Below are 22,955 nucleotides of genomic sequence, written 5' to 3' on the forward strand. Positions count from 1 at the left end.
CATGTCGGTTGGTGTCAACTGGGAGTCGTTATACCCCATTCTTAGAAAGGTGTCGTGGAGCAAGATATCCACAGAAGCACCATTATCCACAAGGACCCTCTTAACCGGGCTATTTCCTATTATCGGTGTTATGACCAGCGGGTCGTCATGGGGAAACTTCACACCCTCTAGGTCGGAATCATCAAAAGCCAATGTTACTTCTGTCCTGGCCCTCTTCGGGGCTTCTCCAACAATATGCATAACCTCCCTAGTATATGCCTTTCTGGAATTTTTGGACAATCCAGCAGCAGTTGGACCTCCAAAGATCGTGTTTATCACTGGCCCTCGAGGGCGTCGCGGTCCTCCAAAAATTGCATTTATAACCGGCCCTCTAGGTTGGGGATTCCGCCCCTGATCGTCTTGGTCTCTCCTACGATCTTCAAAGTTCTTCCTTCCATTATTATTTCTGTCCCCTCCATCTCCAGTATACTTGTTCAATCTTCTTTTCGAATCAAAAACTCAATTTCATCTTTCAATTGCCTACACTCATCGGTGTCATGGCCAACATCTTTGTGAAACCTGCAATACTTGCCCTTATCTAGCTTGGAGGGATCAGCCTTCAAGGGCTTAGGCCAGTGAATATCTTTGTCTTTCTCAATCTCCATCAAAATCTGACTTCTGGGAGCATTCAGCTTAGCGTATTCAGTGAACTTTTGCCTAGGTCCTCCCTTCTTGGGGGTTGAATCAGGGTTTTGTTCGGTTCTAGGATATTTGTCCTTAGCGATATACTCCAAATCAGTTTTTCGTTTCTTGCCTCCAGTGGGCTCATTACTTACTACGGTCTTCCTCATGCTTTCTTCAACCTTGATATACTTCCATGCCCTCTCTTGGAGTTGCAACATGTTTTCTGGGGGACGTTTGGCCAAGGACATCTTGAAAAACTCATCCCTAGTTCCTTGTTGTAGTGCTATCATGGCTACCTTATCATCAAGGTCTGGGACTTTTAAAGCCTCCTTTGTAAAACGATTCAGGTAATCCCTCAAGGATTCCTTAGCTCCCTGCACAAGACGCATAAGAGATGCTGAACTTTTCTCATGGACTCTTCCACTGATGAATTGCTTAATAAAAGCCTGACTTAATTCTTTGAACGATTCAATAGAATTTGGGGGTAGGCGACTGTACCATCTTTGAGCCATACCCGACAGGGTTTGAGGGATGGCCCGACATTTTATAGCATCATTCACGGGTTGCAGCAGCAGTGCATTAGAGAATGTCCTAACATGATTAGCGGGGTCTCCCGTGCCATCATAGGCTTTGATAGTGGGCATCTTGAATTTCCTTGAGATATGGGCATTCATTATCTCTTCTGTGAAGGGTGGAGTTGGATCGTCAGAATCTCCAAGGGGAAGGAGATTGCTTGGATCAGTTCTTGGGATAGCAGCCCTTCTTCTTACCGGACCATCCAGGTCTATGATAGGAGGAGGATTTCTCCCCCTAGGAGGTATGTGGGGTCTGGTGGCCTGGTGAGCCTCCAAACCATGCCTCAGCCTTTGGATTTCAGCCTCATGAGCCCTGATCCTTTCATGCACTACTTGGGGATTCGCCCCTGGGGTGCTTTGGGGGCGTTGCCTTCCATCAGCCATTGGCTCTTTTCCAGGACGCCTCCTTCTCGGGGCCACTTCATCATCCGAAGATTCGGAGTCTCTCTCAATGTATGGACCAGAAATTCCCGATCCTCAGGGATAGGACCCAAACCTCGTATATAGGGGGCGACCGCCCTCGTGCTTCGCTTCGCCCAGCATATCCGCTTCCTCCAACCTCAGGGTGAAGGGGCATCCCATAAGGGGGGTTAGTAGTAACAATAGTTGAATATTCATACCCGACGGGTCGAGAATTCACAGGTATATGTATTTGTTGAACTTGAGGATTCGTACCTTGAATCAGGGGAGTTGTCCCTTGTAGCGGGGGTTGAGTTGCCCCTGTCTGGGCTTCCTCCTGAGTAGATGCATAAGTTGAATGGGGAGGAACCTCCACGGTTGATGAAATCACCTGGGTTGTCTCTGATGGTGTTCCTTCCTCTATAGCTCCAATTGTTCTCCGTGTTCTCGCCATGGTTGTTGTTGTTTTTCCCACAGACGGCGCCAAATGTTATGGATAAAAAACTAATATATATATATATATAATTGCTGTATTTAGTACTAAGGAACATGAGTTTCAAGGCTCGATTTGACTGCTCTTGTGTTTCGTGACTCAATCTGCCTTAACAAGATGCCTACGTACCTTGCTGATTGCCAAGGATCAAGTCAAAAAACGTAGTTCTGATTTGTGGGGTGAGGCCCCTTATATAGATGTGGGAGTCCTTGAATTGGACTTGGTATAGGAGACTTGGTGGACAAGCCTCTGAATTAGGATAGACTTAGGAGTCCTAGGAAGTAGGAAGCTGATTCCTTATCCTTTTAGGTCCCCTTGAGGCTAATCTATAAGGATTTATATCCTTATCGGGACTCTTCTCAATAGCTGATTTTTCCCTTATTAATTAATTACGAAATTAATTAATAATCAGGGCTTTTGGGCCATTTTTATTCCACCAGGCCTGATCTGGTCCATCAGGCTTAACCTTTCTGGTCTGAATATCATACATCTTATTATTGGGCCTAGCAGCCCATTAATTATAAAATCAGGACTTATTTATCCCTATCAGAAAACTTGCCTTGCGCGTACTTAACCTGGTTCAACTCACCACCTTCGGTCTCTAGCTTGCTCTGCCTTGCTGACACTGAACCAATCATCAAAAGATAATCGTTTAGATAACTTACTATATACGTGTATCTCGAATTGATACTACGTAACTTTATCAGTCTACCCATGCGTTTCTATCTGACTCGCATATATACACATATAATTATATAGCACGTAAGGTTCACATAACCACGTAAAGCACATAACATATAAAGCACATAATTAATTTTTAGACTTATAATTATTTTTAGAATCGATACTAGACTCATATTTATAATAACTAACCCTGTCTGATTTTATTACAATTTTTCGGGATTTATTCGACTCGATTCTACCCCTAATAGGGCCTATGAACAATTAATTATCAGAAGACCACTATCTTCAGAAAGAAATTATAACTTACAATTATTTTTATTGGATTCGTTTCATTTTTCTGAGTCTAGGGGTCCTCGTTTCGCTCAAATCGGACTAACGGTTTAATTATTATGAATTAAACAATATTTAATTAATTAATAATTAATTATAAATAATTAATTATAATTAAATAATCCTTAATTACATCTTTAAATAATTAACTAATAATTATTGTATTTTAAAATAATTAATCCCTAATTATTAGGATTAATTACTATTTATTACAATTATTTACAAATTAATAATACTTACTCGATCAGATCGATTATTTATAAATAAACAATCGATACAACTAACTGATACGCTATTTATCGAATAAATACTAATTACTCGAATTATAATCTAATTCAACGATTAACTACTCGTATAAATACGAGCTACTCGCAATTCTCGAATAACTATCGAATCACTATTATTACTATACTTATACGATTAATTAGTCACTTAATTATCTGTATTTAATTATTCGATACGAATAAATATTACGATATCCTTCGAATAATTATCGCTCAAATAATAATTCTAATTATCGAATCCCTACTCGCATAAATACGAGTTACTCGTAATATTAACTAGTTATCGGATTATTAATCATATTATTTAATCCTTATTTATTAATTAATTACCTAATTATTAATTAATTACCTAATTATTAATTAATTAGATAACTATTAAATAATTAGATAAATAATTAAATAAATAATTAAATAATTAAATTCTAAATTCTAAATTAATAAAATAATTTAGAAATTAATTATACTATTTTTCAGAATTTAAAACTGATTTTTAATTAATTATTAGAATTATTAAAACTGATTTTCTGATTTTAAAAATATCAGAAATACATAACAGGTTTCAGGGTTAGGATTTTCAGGATCAAACCCGGGTCGATTTCCGGGTTGGAACCCGGGTCGAACCCGGGTCGACGAAGAACAGCCACCGGCAACGACGCCGGTGGTTTTTCCGGCGAGCAAAACACGGCCAAATCGTGTGATTTCAATCCCGTTCTTCTGCGACTTCACTCCAAGACACTTCCCTGGCAACTCCTCACCCTTTCTCCGCCTTCCATCGTCGATATCATCACCGGAAAATGAAGAACACCGCGAACAACGGCGGTTCTCCGACAACACCGAAAACAACACCAAACTTTATGAAACCGGTACGGTTCGATCGAGAATTCGACGATCTACACACTCATAACCATCATGTTAGATATATTTGATAATGTCATGGTTAATATGATTTATTTTTAGTTTTCAGAACTTACTTTAATAGGATAAATCAGTACTTACTGGAAGTCAGGACTTAAGGATATCAGTAATTATATTATCAGGAGATAATAATCAGAAGATGGATATCAGAACTTAAGTGCTGAAGGATGTTCAGATAAGGACAGTAGCTGATTAAAGGAAAGAAGATCGAGATAAACATAGGAAGAGATATGCATGAAGAAAGAATTCTATGAAGAATAGAATACTTGGAAGAAAAGATATCTGATTGATATATTTTAGGAAGCAGAATTATATTCCATATCAATTAGCGATTATCTTGTAACTGTGTAGTATATAAACACAGACATAGGGTTTACACTATAAGTGTTATCATATTCGAGAAGATTATTCATTATAACCCTAGCAGCTCTCGTGATATTTGTTCATCACTGAGAGGTAACAGTTCCATACCGTAACAGAGTTTATTGTTTCAATAAAGTTTGTTTTCTGTTACTTGAGATATTAAAGTTCGATTTGATTGTACTTTCCACTGTATTCACCCCCTCTACAGTGTGGGTGACCTAACAAGTGGTATCAGAGCCGATCTGTTAACGCACATACAGTTTAAGATCCAAACACAATCATGTCTGACACAGAAACTCCAACTAAGCCTACCAAAACTGAAGAACCACCAAAGACATAAATTCAAAGTCGGTATGAGACCATCAGAGTTCCCATACTGAGACCATCTGAATATCCCATATGGAAGGTGAGGATGACCATGTTCCTGGAAGCAACAGGTCCAGAATATCTTGATAGAATCAATGAAGGGCCTCACAAACCAACCAAGCTCGCTGTTGCAGTTGCAGGTGAAGTAGCAAAGACCGTACCAAAGGAGAAGAGTGATTATACTGCCGAAGATATAGCATCAATTGCTAAGGATGCTAAGGTACGACACTTACTGCATAGTGCCATTGATAATGCAATGTCAAACAGGGTAATTAACTGCAAGACTGCTAAGGAGATATGGGATGCTCTGGAAACAAGGTGTCAGGGAACTGACACAATTAAGAAGAATAGGAAGACAATACTCACTCAAGAGTATGAACACTTTGACTCAAAGGCAAATAAGTCATTGACTGATTTATATGATAGATTTGTCAAACTCTTGAATGATTTGTCATTGGTTGATAAGGAGTATGATCTTGAAGATTCAAACCTTAAATTCGTGTTAGCTCTTCCTGAATGCTGGGATTTGAAGGCAACAACAATAAGAGACAACTACAATCTTGGTGAAACAACTCTTGATCAAATTTATGGAATGCTCAAGACTCATGAACTTGAGATGGAACAAAGAAGCAAGAGGAAAGGAGGAAAGTCAAGGACAGTTGCTCTTAAGGCTGAAGAAGAATCCCCCAAGGCATCTACCTCAAGGAAAGACAAGGGTAAGGCTCTTTTCACAAAGTCTGATACTGAGTCATCAAGTTCTGAAAGTGATGATGACTCAGATTCTGAAAGCTTGCCTGAGACTGATGCTGATGAGGAGATGATGAAGCTGTGTGCTCTTATGGTGAAAGGGATCACAAAGATTGCATACAGGAAGTTCGGGAAGGGAAAGAAGTTTTCCAGGAAAGGCACAAGTTCTGATAAGAAGAATTTCAAAAGATCTGAGGGCAGAGGAGAAAAGTCTGATATAGGAGATTATACCAATGTCAAATGCTATAACTGTGGTGAGAAAGGCCACATATCTCCTGATTGCAAGAAAGTGAAGGGTGACAAAGGCAAGGCTCTTGACACAAAGAAGAAAAGCTGGACAGACACCTCAGACTCTGAAAGTGAGGAGAACTATGCTTTGATGGCAAATGCTGATAAAGAAAGTGCTGAGAGCAGTTCTGAAGCTGCTGAAACAAAGGTACCTCAGACTACTTATGCTTTTCATACTGATGATATTAATGAGTTGAGAAGATATCTTAAAACCATGTTTGTTAGTTATAAAGATCAAACTTTAACATGTGAAAGATTAACTTCTGAAAATCTTGCTTTTAAGAAAAGAAATGATTTCTTAGAAAAAGAGTTAGTTATGTTCCATCAAACTCAGAAGGATAGAGATTATGCTTTTTATGTTAGGGATGAAGTGCTAAAAATGAATGAATCTCTAAAAACTGAGTTAGAAAAGGAAAGAGAGATTATCGGGACTTGGACTAACTCTGGCAGAACAACTCAAAATTTGCTAAGTAGTGAAAATTGGAAAGAGGGCTTAGGTTATGGAGAGGATAAGAATGATAAAGGAACTGTAAAAATTAAGCCTGTTGTTGTTAAGCAAAAACCAAAGTTAAAACCTGTTAAGTTTGTAACTGTAAAGTCTGATAATGAGCAATCAGAAGTTAAAGAGGGATTAACTTCTGAAAAACTAAAACAGGAAAAGACAGCTGAAGTAAACATAGACTTAATGACAAAGAAGCAACTTAAGCATAAGCTGAAAGATGTTAAGAATGCAAACAAGGTAAAATCACCTAGGAAAAATAGGAATGGAAAGGAAGGTGCGAATAAAAGCAATGATTATAAGCCTGTTCCTGATGCTCCTAGGAAAATGTAATAACCCCCAAAATTTTAAACTTTTTGTAACCCTTGTGAATAGTGTTTTTGCTGAATAAGAAAACTTTTCATGCCACACTATGTAGGGGTTCTGTTATGGATATTCTGAGATTTTATTAGTACTCTATATGGTATATAAGTGTATGTAAAGATCGTCAGAATCCAATTCCGAACACTTTGATTTTTCCCGGAAATCCACTAGATACGGAAGGAATTGAGTATAAGGTAACAGGATGAAAAGGATTTAAATTAAAGGATTATAAGAGAGGATCATAAAAGGAATATAATGTATTGAGAAAGGTTAAGGAAACCCAAGTAATAAGATCCCGGGTATGATCCCTCAAGCGATAAACGAAAACGAAAGTTAAGCGAACCGTATAACAGATCAGCGGTCATTAGGCAAACAATTAGGAAGTTAATCAAGGAGGTTAGGGATGATGAGGTCATCCAACCAATAAGGAGAGGACAAGTAAGAGAAGATGACATCATGAGCATGACATAAGCATGACATAAGGGGAAGGAGATGTGGTTAGTTTATAACCACACAAAGACAAGGTTAATAAGGTAATTAACCAAAACAAATCAAAAGCAAATCAACCAACCAAAACAAAACAAAGTAAACACAAAAATCATTTCATCTCTCCCACCTTGCTCTCGGCTTTTTCACATTTCAAAGAGAAGGAATTTCAAAATCCAAGATCCAAGCTTCCTAAATTGGTAAGATAATTCTCTAGTATTCCTTATGCATAGTTATGGCTATCTTATGAGTTTAAGCCTCTAATTCATTCTCAATCTTCTCCAAGAAATCAATGAAGAAGACAATGAATAGTGATTTCAAGGTTTTTAACTTGATTTTTCTTGTTTTTCCTTTAAGATCCAAGCATCCCTAAGACTCCTCAAGGCTTCTTAAGGCTTCCTAGCTACTCACACCACTTCAAGGAAGGTATATCATCTCCAAACCCTAGCTCTACTTTGTATATTAGGATGATTTTGATAGTTATGGTAAAGAGTAGCTTGAAGCTTGTTTGTTTAGAGTTTGGGTTGGAATGGTGGTGAATGGAGTGTTGAAATCTTATGGTTTGGTTAAAGGATTTAGTATAGTTTAAATTCAAGTTTTAGGAATAAGTATAATTGTTAATAATGAGTTGGTTGGGGCTGTTGTAATGTGATATGGATGGGTTTTGGTTGTAAGAATGGATTGGGGTTGTTTGGTGATTGAATTGGAATGGTATAAAATTGGGAAATCGCGTAAACTAGCCGTCGTAATGTCCGATTTACTTTAGACTGCTTTTGTTCATAACATTAGGACCCGAGAACTCCCTTCTAGGTTTTGACCATTGCCATGTTTAGATAGTTCATGTTACGAGCTTCATTTTGATATATGGTTCGTTTGATTCCGATGTACGGTTTAGGAGAAACGGCCGTTTTAAGTAACGACGTTTCGCGAACGAAACATTACCCCTCGCCTTACTTTGAAACATAGGTTAAAGACCTAAAAAGGGTTAATTAGTGTATGAATCAATTATGTTAAGTGTGTTAGGCAGTTGGTAAGATACTCGCGAAGGAATCGCCTTAAAACTCGTAATGGGTAACTTATTAAAAATGGTGGAGCCGAGGGTACTCGAGTGACTTAAGAGAATCAGTAAGCGCAAAACGAGCATTAGAGTCTAAGTTGGTTAGAGTATAGATTTACAAGTGACTTTGGTTTAATTCCAACTTACTTGTTGTTTATAGGTTACCAGAGTCGTCCCGAGCCATTCGTAACCCCCAGTCGCTCAGGCAAGTTTTCTACCCGTATAACTGTTGTTGTGATGTATATGTGTATATGCATGATCTTGTGATAAATGCATATTTGTTATTAGCAAATTCTTGCGATATATTGTAGCATGTGATATGGTATATATGCATGCCTGTTTCATATTCTTGAATTATGTATCTGTTGGTTAAAATGCTTATAGTTGCATAATACCTATGCTAGAGATAAGCGGTATTCGAGTTTACCCTTAGTATAGGGGATCAAAAGATGAACATATTTCTAAATCGGGAGTCGATGTTCTCGAGTATATTATATATATTATATATATATATGGTTATAGTTTTCAAAACTATTAATCGAATAAGGTTTATTCGATAACTTTAACTTTATTTTATTTATTGAATATTATTTCGAATATTCATTCGAGGGCTTAAGACTCAGTTTATATTATTTAATGATTATTAATTGGATATTCATTTGAGGATGTATGACTCCTTTATTTATTTAATGAATATTATTTATAATATTCATTCGAGGTATTATGACTCCGCATATTATTTAATATTCTTTATTTTATTAAAGAATAATGTTCGATAATCAAACTTACTTTTGATTATTTAAATAAAGATATTACTTTCGTATAAGTATGTCTTTGATTATTTACTATTCATTTCAATTATAAGTTTTCCAACTTCTACCTCAATTATTCTTTATGGGAATATTATTTAATAATAATATTCAAATATTTTCTAATATATCGGGACTGATTTATTTCATTAAGTCAGTATTACTCCAAACATTCTTGAAAATGTTTTCGAGTCTTCAAAATGATTTTTAAAAGTTAGAGCGGATCCCAAAACTCATTTTTATATTTAAGATCTTCCTTTTAAAAAGGGGATTTAAATACTCGCTCAAAACCTGAGGGATCCGGCTCTATGGTGTATTTTATATTCGCAACAAGGTTGCAGTTTTGGTAAATGAATTGATTACTTACCCAACATTCGGGAAGTAAGTCCATCTATCGAGTCGGCATAAGCAACATGGGCTCAGTGGGCGTCCATGATAGTGTAAGTGGCTCAGCGGGAGTCCATCAAATACGTAAGTGGCTGAGTGGCAGTCCAGCATAAGGTCCTATTGCGACCACAGTGATGACCAGTGGGGAATTCGTCCATCTACTAGTAGAAAAGGTTACTTATTGGTATCTTTGCCTGATCAGCAAGATATCGGGTTTATGCCACAATTCTTTTTTTCCTTCCAAAAATTCATTGGATGTTATAAACTCTGTTCATACTTTACATGACAGAGGTTTTCAGGGACTGTATAAAGAAGATGTATATGTGGATATATATATATATCGGAACTTAATGAAGTATATCATAACTTCATTTCCTTCAATAATACTTCAAAGATTTAATCTATTCAAATCTTGTCTTGTAGTCTCATCTATGTGATGAACTGTTGAAAGCTTATTATACTTTGAACAGTGGTAGTTCAATAGCTTTATAAATGATATAAGTATAGTGAAGTATTTGGTAACTTCATCCCTTGTTTTTACTTATATCCAGTAAGTAATTATCTTGCACCTGATAAAGGTTTCCAGCAAGTTATCCATTTTGATACTTGCGTTATTGTTTACACTATATATATTATCTTACGAGCTGTAAGGCTCACTCTTGCTTTATTTCTTCATCACACAACAACAGTTAGGAAAGATGGCCAGACTCCAGCAGACCCAGCGCAAGCGCGTGGGAAGCGTCCCGCGTCTTCCCGTTGATGTTGTAGCTGCTATAGCTGCAGAGGTAGATCTATTGGTAGATCAGGCATTCTACTTTTGGGAACCAAATATTGTATAATTATAACTTGTGGCAGATAATGGCAATTAACTGTAAATTTATCAAGTAATCATTTTGGGTTGTAATAACTTTTAAATTGTGGATTCAAAGACTTGTACTTATTTCAATTTCATCTCTGAGACTATAACGGGTTGTGGTGTGTGTTAGTGTGGGGTCACAGCATGAGGTTATTTATTATTAATTCAGTTAAGTGATATTGTGGAAAGAAAGACCGTGACGACCCGGATCCCTGACCCCGAATCTTGGGGTGTTACAGAAATGGTATCAGAGCCAAGCATTATAAACCTCAGAGATGATGCGACGATATAATAATAAACTCACAAAGATAATAAGAACTCTTGCCAAGTTCATGGTCGGACTACTTAAAGTAGTACTGAAAGTTAAAACCCTTACGGGAACCCTTATAAGTATCATGATAGTAACTTAGCTCGTTTAATGTGTAGGCGCCTGAGATAGAGGACCCTGAGATGTTCGAGCGTGAGCATGATGAGGCACTGCTAGATGTCGAGGATCAGGAGGAGCCTGAGATGGAGGAGGATGAGGAGGACCCCTCAGAGGAGTCAGAGACGGAGGTCATTGCTATTTCAGATGAGGAGGACCCCTCAGAGGAGTCAGAGACAGAGGTCATTGCTATTCTAGATGAGGAGGACCCGGATGAGGTCCCAGTAGCTGAGGAGCGTGTCGGACCTATGGTAGTGTACGCTGGTACCCCTTTACCCACACTTCCAGTGGTCAGAGCTCCTACCCCTCCACCACTATCTTGGATCCCCTATGAGGACAACTCAGAGACCCATACTTCCGAGCCTAGGCAGACTGAGGAGGCACCCCAAGCGGCTCCGGATTCACCACCTCTCGACCCTGCCCACAGGCAGTCTTTGTTAGCCCACGGCTATGTTCAGGATGTACTGAGGACCCGAGTGGCTGTTGCTGAGGCCCGGCTGGATGAGGCCAGGAGGGAGTTGGATGCGGAGAGGGCGGGTAGGCGTACCCGAGCTTATGAGACTAGGGCTGCTATACCCCGATCCTTGAGGAGGGAGCTTATGGGGATAGAGCTCACATCCCGAGTGAGGCTCAGATCGCTCCAGGGGGAAAGGCATGGTAGGATCTCCAGGCGGCAGGCCGACTATATCTTCCGTCGTGCGATGGAAAGGGTATGGGAGCTGATCCGCTCCGGTGTGTGATTCAGGACTGACGATGGAATAGTCTAGTTGTCTAGTTAGTCGAGGCCTTAGTAAGAGCCAATTTTCCGGGATATTTGACTTGTATATAGCATCCCTTTTTCTGACTAGACAGATAGACTCTTGTCTATCAATTTTGGGACAGATGGCTGTAGCACTATTGTACTTTTGACCAGATCAAACTATGTATTTCTCGCATTATGTATATATTTGTTTCCTTTCAGTTTAGTTCCTTAGTGACGAGATCACTGTTTTTATCATTATTATTACTGCACTTCTTATTAGAACTGTCATAATGTAATAGAATTGCGAGATACGTTCTCCCCATTATAAGAGCTGTGCAAGGCACAATGTTGAGAATAATTGTGACCTAACGTTGAGTTTCCTAATATTTTTTTTTATTATCAGTATCATGCCGCCAAGAAAGATTGGAACTAGGGCGAACCCTGGATCTGAGGACCAGGGAAGCCATAATCAGGATAATAGGAACCAGGAACACAGTGAAGAGGAAGATGAGGATTATGTGGAACAGGATGACTCCCTGTATGAAGAGGAAGAGGAAACATATGATGTTGAGGGATTTGAGATAGAGGCTGAAGAAGGAGAAACTGAGGTTGAGCAACCAGTACCAAACCCAGGCATGGATCCCATGGGCTAGTTCATGCAACTACTAAGGCAGAACTTGGAACGCCAACCCAACCCACCCCCTCAAGGAAACAACAATGATGTGGTAAACTCTTTCAGGGCTTTTAAGTCCCTTAAGCCCCCTGAGTTCCACGGATCAGCCGACCCAGTTGAGGGAAGGGCATGGTTAAAGGAAATGGAGAAATCCTTTGAGATTTTGAGTACCGATGAGGCACAGAAGACTGTATTTGCTACCTACCTTCTGAAAGGAGAGGCCAACTACTGGTGGGAAGCCAAGAAAAACATGGAGACAGATGCTATTATAACCTGGGAGAGATTCAGTCAGTTGTTTCTGGGAAAGTATTTCCCGAGGTTTATGGAAAACCAGATGGAGCTCAAGTTCTTGGAGCTAAAGCAGAATAACTTATCTGTAGTAGAGTATGAATTGAAATTTACTGAGTTATCAAGGTTTGTGCCGGAATTTGTGAGCACCGAGGAAAAGAAAGCTAGGAGGTTTCAGCAGGGACTGAAACCGTGGATTCAGAATAGGGTGGCAATCCTTGAGCTTACGGATTATGCCACTCTGGTGCAAAAGGCAACGATTGTAGAAGTCGGAAGTGAACAGATGCAGAAGGAAAGAGAGAAGAAGGGAATAAAGAGGAAAAGTATGAGTATGGGTGGAGGTTCCGCAGGAAGGAGCTTCCCAACTAGATTTAATCGAGGAGCAGTGTCCCTACCGGGAAAGAACACTGGATTTAAGCGGCCAATGAGCGTGAGTGTGAGCCAGAGCGGCCAGAAGTCAAGAATGTCCTATTCCAACCAGTCTCGACCCCCATTGCCAGCCTGTAACACTTGTGGGAGGATGCACACTGGGGAGTGTAGAGGAAAGCCAGTAACCTACTTTAAGTGCGGTCGGGAAGGTCACTATTCAACTAAGTGCCCTTCATCAACCCCTGCCGTCATTCCGACCACCACTTGTCATCAGTGTGGACGCCCGGGTCATTGGAAGAGGGAATGTCCAATGAACAAACCAGCAGCTTCAGGAGCCAGCAGGGCTGCCTCCAATATGCCACCAACTGCGAGGACTTTCAACATGACAGTCCAGGATGCTATGAAAGACTCAGATGTGATAGCAGGTACCCTTTCTCTAAATTCAGTCAGTGCAAACATTTTATTTAATTCGGGAGCAACTAAATCTTTTATATCAAGGACTTTGCGCGTAAATTAAGACTTAAAGCTGAACCCTTGATAGAGCCCTTACAAGTAGAAATAGCCAACCAAGAAATTATTCCTGTTAACCAGATTCACCCAGCCTGTGAGATAGGCATAGGGGAACAATCTTTTAGTGTTGATATGATCTCTTTTAAATTAGGGGAGTTTGATGTAATTTTGGGAATGGACTGGCTATCTAGCAATGATGCTCAGATAGACTGTAAGGGGAAGAAAGTTAAGTTAAATATCCCAGGAAAGAAAGAAGTTATATTTAGAGGAAAGAGGCAGACACAGAAATTTTTGACTATGGCCCAGGCCAGAAGGATGCTACGAAAAGGAAATGAGGCCTACCTAGCCTTATGTGGTGGACACGCAGAAGGAGGTGCCCAACTTACAAGATATTCCGGTAGTCAACGAATTTGAAGACGTATTCCCACAAGACCTTCCGGGATTACCACCCGATAGAGTGATTGAATTTGCTATTGAGTTGGCCCCAGGGACGGCGCCAGTTTCAAAAGCACCTTACCGATTAGCCCCGTTAGAAATGAAGGAATTAGCTATCCAATTGCAGGAACTCTTGGATAAGGGTATGATAAGACCCAGTGTGTCTCCGTGGGGGTACCAGTTTTATTTGTTAAGAAGAAAGATGGGAGCATGAGGCTGTGCATCGACTATCGAGAGTTGAACAAGCTAACCATAAAGAACAGGTACCCATTACCTAGAATAGACGATCTGTTCGACCAGCTAAAGGATGCTGTTTATTTTTCCAAGATCGACCTGAGAACTGGATATCACCAACTAAAGATTAAACCCGAAGATATTTCCAAGACAGCGTTCTGTACCAGGTATGGGCACTATGAGTTCTTGGTAATGTCCTTTGGATTAACCAACGCCCCAGCGGCTTTCATGGACTTAATGAACAGAGTATTTAAGAAGTACTTGGACAAGTGTGTGATAGTTTTTATCGATGATATTTTGATCTACTCAAGGACTGAGGCAGAACATGCAGAGCATTTGAGGATAGCTCTAGGAATACTCAGAGAGGAACAGTTATATGCCAAATTCTCGAAGTGTGAATTCTGGCGGAATGAAGTACAGTTTTTAGGACATGTGATCAATAAAGAAAGAGTATTGGTCGACCCCTCCAAGATAGAGGCGGTCTCAAATTGGGAAAGGCCAACCACACCCACAGAGGTAAGGAGTTTCATAGGATTGGCCGGCTACTATCGAAGATTTGTACAGGACTTTGCGAAGATCGCAGCCCCTTTGACACGACTTACTCGTAAGACAGAGAAGTTTGAATGGACGGAGAAATGCGAGAACAGTTTTCAGGAATTAAATAAAAGGTTGGTAACGGCCCCGGTGTTGGCATTGCCGGACGGAAAAGGAGATTTTGTGATATATAGTGACGCGTCGCACAAAGGATTAGGGTGTGTGCTTATGCAGCACGGTAAAGTGATTACGTATGCATCGAGACAACTGAAGGAATACGAGATTAGATATCCTACTCATGACCTTGAGCTCGCGGCAATAGTATTTGCCGGAGGCACTACTTGTATGGAGAGAAGTGCGAGATTTTCACAGACCATAAGAGCCTCAAGTACATATTTACGCAGAAAGAGCTCAATATGCGCCAGAGGAGATGGTTAGAACTAATCAAGGACTATGATTGTGAGATTCTCTATCACCCGGGGAAAGCCAATGTGGTGGCTGATGCCCTCAGTAGGAAGGAAAGACTCAGAATGATAACGACTTCGGAAGAATTGATAAGGGATTTTGAGAGAATGGAAATAGAAGTAAAGGTAACCGGAACGGGAACTGAAAAGCTTTGTGAGATCTCAATCCAGCCAGAGTTATTGGAAAAGATCAGATTGTGCCAAGAAAAAATAATGAATGAAGGCAGAGAGTCAATGACTGGAGAGGAGATCCATACTGAGAAAGATGATAAAGGGATAATGAGGTACTCTTACCGGATTTGGGTTCCAAACGTTCAAGAGCTTAAAGATGAGGTTTTGGATGAAAGCCATATTTCAAGGTATTCCATTCACCCGGGAAGTACCAAGATGTATAGGGATTTGAAGGAATATTACTAGTGGCCCAACATGAAGAGGGACGTAGCAGAATGGGTAAGCAAATGTTTGACTTGCCAAAAAGTAAAGGCAGAGCACCAGAGACCCAGTGGACTTTTACGACCCCTGGAGATTCCCGAGTGGAAATGGGAACAGATAGCGATGGATTTTGTTGTAGGCTTGCCAAGGACAAAAGCCAACCATGACACCATATGGGTAATTATAGACCGACTGACAAAGTCAGCTCATTTCATCCCTATCAATGAGAGATACACAGTCGATAGAATGGTGGACATTTACCTTAAGGAAATAGTGACGCGACATGGAGTCCCAGCGTCCATCGTCTCAGACCGAGACCCCAGGTTCAACTCCAGATTTTGGAGGAGCTTTCAAGAATGTGCGGGGACCAAGTTAAATATGAGTACCGCGTACCATCCCCAGACGGATGGGCAGAGTGAAAGGACCATCCAGACACTAGAGGATATGTTGAGAGTCTGTGCAATAGACTTTAAAGGAAGTTGGGATGATCACTTGCCGTTAATCGAGTTTTCTTATAACAATAGCTTTCATGCTAGCATCGGAATGCCGCCTTATGAGGCCCTGTACGGAAGAAGATGTCGATCTCCCTTATACTGGGATGAAGTAGGAGAGCGGAAGATGCTCGGACCCGAAGTGGTCCAAAGGACCAAAGACATAGTGGATCTTATCAGAGGGCGGCTTGTGGCAGCCCAAGACAGATAGAAGAAATATGCAGACCTAGCCCGAAAGGACAAGGAATATGAAGTAGGGGACTTAGTACTGCTAAAGGTATCCCCTTGGAAGGGATTAATCAGATTTGGAAAGAAAGGAAAACTAAGCCCAAGGTACATTGGACCTTTTGAGATATTAAGACGGATTGGAAAGTTAGCTTACGAGCTAGCCTTACCCCCTAACTTGCAACAAGTTCATAATGTGTTCCATGTGTCAATGCTAAGGAAGTATCATCGGGATGCCAGACACAAAGTGGAGTACGAGCAGGTGGATATGCAACCAGATCTGACGTACGTGGAGAAGCCAGTAAGGATTATAGATAAGAAGGAGCAGGTGCTTCGGAACAAAGTGATCAAGCTAGTCAGAGTGCTATGGCAGAATCATAATGTGGAAGAATCAACTTGGGAACTAGAGAGCGTAATGCTAGAAAAGTATCCCCATTTGTTTTCTATTTGATTCCGGGACGGAATCCTTTTAAGGAGGGGAGACTGTAATAACCCCCAAAATTTTAAACTTTTTGTAACCTTTGTGAATAGTGTTTTTGCTGAATAAGAAAACTTTTCATGCCACACTATGTAGGGGTTCTGTTATGGATATTCTGAGATTTTATTAGTACTCTATATGGTATATAAGTGTATGTAAAGATCGTCAGAATCCAATTCCGAACACTTTGATTTTTCCCGGAAATCCACTAGATACGGAAGGAATTGAGTATAAGGTAACAGGATGAAAAGGATTTAAATTAAAGGATTATAAGAGAGGATCATAAAAGGAATATAATGTATTGAGAAAGGTTAAGGAAACCCAAGTAATAAGATCCCGGGTATGATCCCTCAAGCGATAAACGAAAACGAAAGTTAAGCGAACCGTATAACAGATCAGCGGTCATTAGGTAAACAATTAGGAAGTTAATCAAGGAGGTTAGGGATGATGAGGTCATCCAACCAATAAGGAGAGGACAAGTAAGAAAAGATGATATCATGAGCATGACATAAGCATGACATAAGGGGAAGGAGATGTGGTTAGTTTATAACCACACAAAGACAAGGTTAATAAGGTAATTAACCAAAACAAATCAAAAGCAAATCAACCAACCAAAACAAAACAAAGCAAACACAAAAATCATTTCATCTCTCCCACCTTGCTCTCGGCTTTTTCACATTTCAAAGAGAAGGAATTTCAAAATCCAAGATCCAAGCTTCCTAAATTGGTAAGATAATTCTCTAGTATTCCTTATGCATAGTTATGGCTATCTTATGAGTTTAAGCCTCTAATTCATTCTCAATCTTCTCCAAGAAATCAATGAAGAAGACAATGAATAGTGATTTCAAGGTTTTTAACTTGATTTTTCTTGTTTTTCCTTTAAGATCCAAGCATCCCTAAGACTCCTCAAGGCTTCTTAAGGCTTCCTAGCTACTCACACCACTTCAAGGAAGGTATATCATCTCCAAACCCTAGCTTTAATTTGTATATTAGGATGATTTTGATAGTTATGGTAAAGAGTAGCTTGAAGCTTGTTTGTTTAGAGTTTGGGTTGGAATGGTGGTGAATGGAGTGTTGAAATCTTATGGTTTGGTTAAAGGATTTAGTATAGTTTAAATTCAAGTTTTAGGAATAAGTATAATTGTTAATAATGAGTTGGTTAGGGCTGTTGTAATGTGATATGGATGGGTTTTGGTTGTAAGAATGGATTGGGGTTGTTTGGTGATTGAATTGGAATGGTATAAAATTGGGAAATCGCGTAAACATAGCCGTCGTAATGTCCGATTTACTTTAGACTGCTTTTGTTCATAACATTAGGACCCGAGAACTCCCTGCTAGGTTTTGACCATTGCCATGTTTAGATAGTTCATGTTACGAGCTTCATTTTGATATGTGGTTCGTTTGATTCCGATGTACGGTTTAGGAGAAACGGCCGTTTTAAGTAACGACGTTTCGCGAATGAAACATTACCCCTCGCCTTACTTTGAAACATAGGTTAAAGACCTAAAAAGGGTTAATTAGTGTATGAATCAATTATGTTAAGTGTGTTAGGCAGTTGATAAGACACTCGCGAAGGAATCGCCTTAAAACTCGTAATGGGTAACTTATTAAAAATGGTGGGGCCGAGGGTACTCGAGTGACTTAAGAGAATCAGTAAGCGCAAAACGAGCGTTAGAGTCTAAGTTGGTGAGAGTATAGATTTACAAGTGACTTTGGTTTAATTCCAACTTACTTGTTGTTTATAGGTTACCAGAGTCGTCCCGAGCCATTCGTAACTCCCAGTCGCTCAGGCAAGTTTTCTACCCGTATAACTGTTGTTGTGATGTATATGTGTATATGCATGATCTTGTGATAAATGCATATTTGTTATTAGCAAATTCTTGCGATATATTGTAGCATGTGATATGGTATATATGCATGCATGTTTCATATTCTTGAATTATGTATCTGTTGGTTAAAATGCTTATAGTTGCATAATACCTATGCTAGAGATAAGCGGTATTCGAGTTTACCCTTAGTATAGGGGATCAAAAGATGAACATATTTCTAAACCGGGAGTCGATGTTCCCGAGTATATTATATATATTTTATATATATATGGTTATAGTTTTCAAAACTATTAATCGGATAAGGTTTATTCGATAACTTTAACTTTATTTTATTTATTGAATATTATTTCGAATATTCATTCGAGGGCTTAAGACTCAGTTTATATTATTTAATGATTATTAATTGGATATTCATTTGAGGATGTATGACTCCTTTATTTATTTAATGAATATTATTTATAATATTCATTCGAGGTATTATGACTCCGCGTATTATTTAATATTCTTTATTTTATTAAAGAATAATGTTCGATAATCAAACTTACTTTTGATTATTCAAATAAAGATATTACTTTCGTATAAGTATATCTTTGATTATTTACTATTCATTTCAATTATAAGTTTTCCAACTTCTACCTCAATTATTCTTTATGGGAATATTATTTAATAATAATATTCAGATATTTTCTAATATATCGGGACTGATTTATTTCATTAAGTCAGTATTACTCCAAACATTCTTGAAAATGTTTTCGAGTCTTCAAAATGATTTTTAAAAGTTAGAGCGGATCCCAAAACTCAATTTTATATTTAAGATCTTCCTTTTAAAAAGGGGATTTAAATACTCGCTCAAAACCTGAGGGATCCGGCTCTATGGTGTATTTTATATTCGCAACAAGGTTGCAGTTTTGGTAAATGAATTGATTACTTACCCAACGTTCGGGAAGTAAGTCCATCTATCGAGTCGGCATAAGCAATATGGGCTCAGTGGGCGTCCATGATAGTGTAAGTGGCTCAGCGGGAGTCCATCAAATGCGTAAGTGGCTGAGTGGCAGTCCAGCATAAGGTCCTATTGCGACCAGGGTGATGACCAGTGGAGAATTCGTCCATCTACTAGTAGAAAAGGTTACTTATTGGTATCTTTGCCTGATCAGCAAGATATCGGGTTTATGCCACAATTCTTTTTTTCCTTCCAAAAATTCATTGGATTTTACAAACTCTGTTCATACTTTACATGACAGAGGTTTTCAGGGACTGTATAAAGAAGATGTATATGTGGATATATATATATCGGAACTTAATGAAGTATATCATAACTTCATTTCCTTCAATAATACTTCAAAGATTTAATCTATTCAAATCTTGTCTTGTAGTCTCATCTATGTGATGAACTGTTGAAAGCTCATTATACTTTGTACAGTGGTAGTTCAAGTAGCTTTATAAATGATATAAGTATAGTGAAGTATTTGGTAACTTCATCCCTTGTTTTTACTTATATCCAGTAAGTAATTATCTTGCACCTGATAAAGGTTTCCAGCAAGTTATCCATTTAGATACTTGCGTTATTGTTTACACTATATATATTATCTTGCGAGCTGTAAGGCTCACTCTTGCTTTATTTCTTTATCACACAACAACAGTTAGGAAAGATGGCCAGACTCCAGCAGACCCAGCGCAAGCGCGTGGGAAGCATCCCACGTCTTCCCGTTGATGTTGTAGCTGTTATAGCTATAGAGGTAGATCTATTGGTAGATCAGGCATTCTACTTTTGGGAACCAAATATTGTATAATTATAACTTGTGGCAGATAATGGCAATTAACTGTAAATTTATCAAGTAATCATTTTGGGTTGTAATAACTTTTAAATTGTGGATTCAAAGACTTGTACTTATTTCAATTTCATCTCTGAGACTATAACGGGTTGTGGTGTGTGTTAGTGTGGGGTCATAGCATGAGGTTATTTATTATTAATTCAGTTAAGTGATATTGTGGAAAGAAAGACCGTGACGAACCGGATCCCTGACCCCGGATCTGGGGGTGTTACAGAAAACGTGTCATAACTGTGGAAGTTCTAACCATCTGGCTTCTTTTTGCAGAAAGAATAAGAACATAGACTCCTTACCTTCAAAGTCAGGGGTTAAGAGTCAGTCTGTTAGATATAAGCCACAATATCCCTTTTTTCATTGTGGTAGTTTATGGCATTCCATTTATACTTGTAAGGAATATCATAGTTTGTACTATGATTATTATCAAATAAAACCTTCTTTAAAGAAAGTTTCCATTGTTCCTTCTAGTGTAAATTCTGATTCAAAGTCTGATAGTGTAAACTCTGATAAGAAAAATGTTAACATAAACTCTGATGCTAAATCCGCTGCAAATGTTAACAAACTTGATAAGGCCAAAGGATCCAAGCAAGTCTGGGTCCTTAAAACTAATCATTAGTGGTCTTTGTGATTGCAGGGCAACAGGAAAAATATCTTAGTCCTGGACAGTGGATGTTCAGGACATATGACTGGAAATAAAGCCCTGCTATCAGACTTTGTGGAGAAAGCTGGCCCACGTGTTTCTTATGGAGATGGCAATATTGGAAAAACATTGGGATATGGCAATATCAATCTTGGGAATGTCATCATTAATGAAGTAGCTCTGATCTCAGGACTTAAACACAATCTGCTGAGTATAAGTCAAATCAGTGATAGAGGTTATCATGTTGATTTCTTTGAAGAACACTGTGAAGATGTGAGTAAATGTAAAGGCAAAGTTGTTCTGAAAGGATACAGGCGTGGTAACATTTATGAAGCTAAGCTTTCAACAAGTACTGATGGTTCTGCAATCTGTCTGATGAGTAGAGCATCAATTGAAGAAAGCTGGAATTGGCACAAGAAACTCTCTCATTTAAATTTCAATAATATAAATGAACTAGTCAAGAAAGATCTTGTGAGAGGACTGCCAAAGTCAGTATTTGCTCCTGATGGCCTTTGTGATTCTTGTCAGAAGGCCAAAAAAAGAAAATCTTCATTCAAGAGCAAGACTGAATCATCAATTCTTGAGCCTTATCATCTACTACATGTTGATCTATTTGGTCCAGTGAATGTCATGTCTATTGTAAAGAAGAAATATGTGTTGGTCATAGTGGATGAGTTCACCAGATACACATGGGTGTATTTCTTGCACACAAAAAGTGAAACTGCATCTATCTTGATTGATCATGTCAAACATCTGGATAAATTGGTCAAAGATTCTGTGAAAACCATTAGGAGTGATAATGGCACTGAGTTCAAGAATTTGATAATGGAAGAGTTCTGCAAAAAACCATGGAATTAAGCAGGAATTTTCTGCTCCTGGAACTCCACAGCAAAATGGAGTTGTTGAAAGGAAGAATAGAACTCTCATTGAAGCTGCACTTACAATGCTTGAAGAAGCAAAGCTTCCAACCTATTTCTGGGCTGAAGCTGTGCAGATTGCTTGTTTTACTCAAAATGCAACACTCATTAACAAGCAAGGAAAAACACCATATGAGATGGTGAAGAAAAAGAAGCCAAATCTAAAGTACTTTCATGTATTTGGATGCAAGTGTTTTGTTCTTAAGACTCATCCTGAACAGCTATCCAAATTTGATCTAAAAGCTGATGAAGGAATTTTTGTTGGATATCCAATTTCCACAAAAGTCTTCAGAGTCTATAATTTGAGAACAAGAGTGGTCATGGAATCTATCAATGTCTCCTTTGATGACAAGAAGATTACAAGACTTGAACATTTTATTGATCATGATCAGCTGAGATTTGAAAATGAAGACTCAAATTTTGATACTGAAAATCCTGACAATCTAAGTCCTGATAATGCCAACTCTGATGGATTAAACTCTGATGTTATTGAAACTGTGGTGACTACATCAAAGAAAGATGCACATATGCAGGGGGAGCATACTCAAGATCTTACCACATCTCAAGAAGCATCAAAATATACATCTGGCTCTTCAAGTTCTGATTCATCAAGTTCTGATAAGCCAAGTTCTGATAGTTCTGAAAATCTAAATTCTGAAGAATCCAACTCAGAGAGCATAATTTCAGGGGGAGCATCAGAAAATGAAGTTGAAGACAGCATGGATCATGGGGGAGCATCCAGTTCCAGAGAAAACCTTCCATCTGCAAGGAAGTGGACTAAGTCACATACACCTGATTTGATAATTGGAAATCCTGATGCAGGTGTCAGAACTAGAACAGGTACTTCAAACGAATGTCTTTATAATTCTTTTCTTTCTTA

The sequence above is a fragment of the Apium graveolens genome, chromosome 2 (assembly GCF_009905375.1).
Source record: "Apium graveolens cultivar Ventura chromosome 2, ASM990537v1, whole genome shotgun sequence".
Taxonomy (NCBI): Eukaryota; Viridiplantae; Streptophyta; class Magnoliopsida; order Apiales; family Apiaceae; genus Apium; species Apium graveolens.